Here is a 3,491-nt window from a genome sequence, read left to right as displayed (position 1 = left end):
TATATATATATATATATATATATTGGACAACTGTAAACACTAGGTTCAATTGAAGGAATGATTTGCCCGACGTTTCGATTCCTGTCTAGGAATATATATATATATATATATATATATATATATATATATATACATATATATATATATATATATATATATATATATATATATTTATCCCCCTAAAGTCAATACGGAAAAATAGTAATACTCCCAAATGGATGACGGACAGATTGAAACATGAGATCGGAATGAAAAGAGGACTTTACGTAAAAATGAAAAACGGGGAATCACACCTTAGATCAAGATATAACGAAATGGCAAAGCTGGTTAAAAGGAATACACGTTCAGCGAAACGTAATTATGAAATCAAGGTTGCCAGTCAAGCAAAATCCAACCCAAAGGGTTTCTTTCACCTCTATAGAACAAAAAATAAAGAAAGAATAGGACCAATTAAAAACAATGAAAATGTCATGATTGAATCGGAAGAAAAAATGAGTGAGGAGTTTAACAATTATTTTCTATCGGTATTTACTGATGAGAGGTTAGATAAAGTACCTGACTGCGATCCGATTTTCAGAGGGGATGAAGAAAGTAGTCTAACTAATATCAGCATTAGTAAAGAGGAAGTAGTCAAGCAGATTGACAGACTTAAAGCTACAAAATCTCCGGGTCCAGACGAAATTTTTCCAAGAATGCTTAAAGAGTGTAAATTTGAAATCTGCGACCAGTTAACTGAAATATTCAATAAATCGGTAGACACTGGTTCTGTTCCAACTGCTTGGAGGCAGGCAAACGTTGTTCCTGTTTTTAAGAAGGGAGATAGATCGTCTATATGCAACTACAGGCCAATCAGTTTGACATCGGTTATAGGAAAAATGCTTGAATCAATAATAGTAAATAGACTCAGAGAACACATTGAAGGGCATAATTTAATTCGTGTTTCACAGCATGGTTTCTCCAAGGGTAAGTCATGTGTGACTAATCTTCTATCCTTTTACACTAAGGTATATAAGGCGGCAGACAACAATGAAAATTACGATGTTATTTACCTTGACTTTAGCAAAGCGTTCGACAAAGTGCCACACCAGAGACTACTAAATAAAATCAAAGCCCATGGCATAGGAGGAAAAGTGTTAGAATGGATTAGAGCTTGGATTAGTAACAGAAAGCAACGGGTCACCATAAATGGAATAAAATCTAGGTGGGGCAATGTTACTAGCGGGGTTCCCCAGGGCTCGGTTTTGGGTCCCTTGTTGTTCATTATGTATATAAACGACTTAGACGAAGGGTTAAATAGTGATGTTAGTAAGTTTGCGGACGACACTAAAATAGGACGCCTAATTAGGTCAGGAGACGACGCCCAGATTCTGCAGGATGACCTTAATAAGCTGTTAACATGGTCGGTGAAATGGCAAATGAACTTCAATATCTCTAAGTGTAGCGTGTTAAACGTAGGGCTACACAACCCCGAAAATAGATACAACTTAGATAACACGTTTTTAGAAAAATCTGAGTGCGAGAGGGACTTGGGAGTTCTGGTGAGTCCGGACCTTAAAACCAGGAAGCAGTGTATTAGCGCCAGAAATAAAGCTAACAGGGCATTAGGCTTCATTGCTAGGACGGTAACGAATAGAAGTGCAGAGGTAATTATTAAACTCTACCTAGCGATAGTTAGACCCATCCTTGACTATGCGGTACAGTTTTGGTCTCCGTCCTACAGAATGGACGTAAATTCATTAGAATCAGTACAGAGAAGAATGACCAAAATGATACAAGGACTCGGAAATTTGCCTTACGAAGAGAGGCTTAGGCACCTAAACTTACACTCTCTGGAAAGACGCAGAGTGCGGGGTGATCTAATAGAAGTGTTCAAGTGGATCAAAGGCTATAACAAGGGTGATGCAAACAAGGTCATCATAATAAAACAACAGGGCAGGACTCGCAGTAATGGGTACAAACTGGACAAATTTAGATTTAAGAAGGAAATAGGCAAGAATTGGTTTACTAATAGGGTGGTCGATGAATGGAATAAACTTAGTAACCATGTAGTAAGCGCTGAAACTATCGGTTGTTTTAAAAAACGATTGGACAACTTTATGGATGGGGATGACAGGTGGTGATGGATACGGAGCTGCCTAGTGTAGGCCTTGTGGTCTTTTGTAGTCTCCTTTATTTCTTATGTTCTTATGTTCTTATATATATATATATATGTATGTATATATATGTATATATACATATATACATATATATACATACGTGTACATATATGTATATATATATATATATATATATATATATACATATATATATATATATATTATTATATAATATATATATATATATATTATATATATGTATATGTATTATGTATATGTATATGTATATGTATAATATGTATATAATTTATGTATATGTATATGTACTGTATATGTATATGTATATGTATATGTATATGTATGTATATGTATATGTATATGTATATGCAGATGCGTATGTATATGTATATGTATATGCAGATGCGTATGTATATGCATATGTATATGCATATGAATATGTATATGTATATGTATATGTATATGCATATGTATATGTATATGTACATGTTTATATATGTATATGTATATATATGTATATGTATATGTATATGTATATGTATATGTATAGGCATATATATATATATATATATATATATATATATATGTATATGTACATGTATATGTATATGTATATATATATGTATATGTATATGTATATATATATGTGTATGTGTATGTATATGTATATGTATATGTATATGTATATGTATATGTATATGTATATGTATATGTATATGTATGTGTATATCCACATTTGAATATGCATGTACTATTGTATGTTTATGTTCATGTGAACATGTTTATGCATATGAAAAATAATCTAAGATTAATTAAGGTTGAGATGAATTTCATAGTCGAAGTTTAATCGTATCTAAATGACTTACCAGCATGAAGCAAAGATGAAAACAAGATATTCAATATTTACTACCAAGTGATCCACAAAGAGATCTATAAATTTTCATTAAATATAAAAGTTCAAAGGTTACAGTCATGTATTCATTAAAGAAAAAGAAAGAATTGCACAACGATAGGCAGCAGCTTACATAGAGATTTAGAAATTGTAACTCAAATATTATGTTAACCTTAGTTCTAACGTAGATGAAATGCATGTCAATTGATTCAATTTAACATTTTATTTTAATATCTAACAATGATAAAAATTTGCTGATATGTTTTAAGAGCTTATAGACCTTTATCGGCAGTGCATTGATGAAATGCATGTCAATTGATTAGAATTAACATACAGTATTATTTCAACATTTAACATTGATCAAGATTTACTGACATGTTATAAGAACTTATATACCTTTATCGACAATGCATTGATGAAATGCGTGTCAATTGATTATATTTAACATGTTATTTTAGCATTTAACATTGATAAAAATTTACTGA

Source organism: Oratosquilla oratoria, chromosome 13 (assembly GCF_046742065.1).
Source record: "Oratosquilla oratoria isolate Oo_2021 chromosome 13, ASM4674206v1, whole genome shotgun sequence".
Taxonomy (NCBI): Eukaryota; Metazoa; Arthropoda; class Malacostraca; order Stomatopoda; family Squillidae; genus Oratosquilla; species Oratosquilla oratoria.
The sequence above is the reverse complement of the archived record's forward strand: the minus strand, read 5'-3'. Positions refer to the sequence as shown.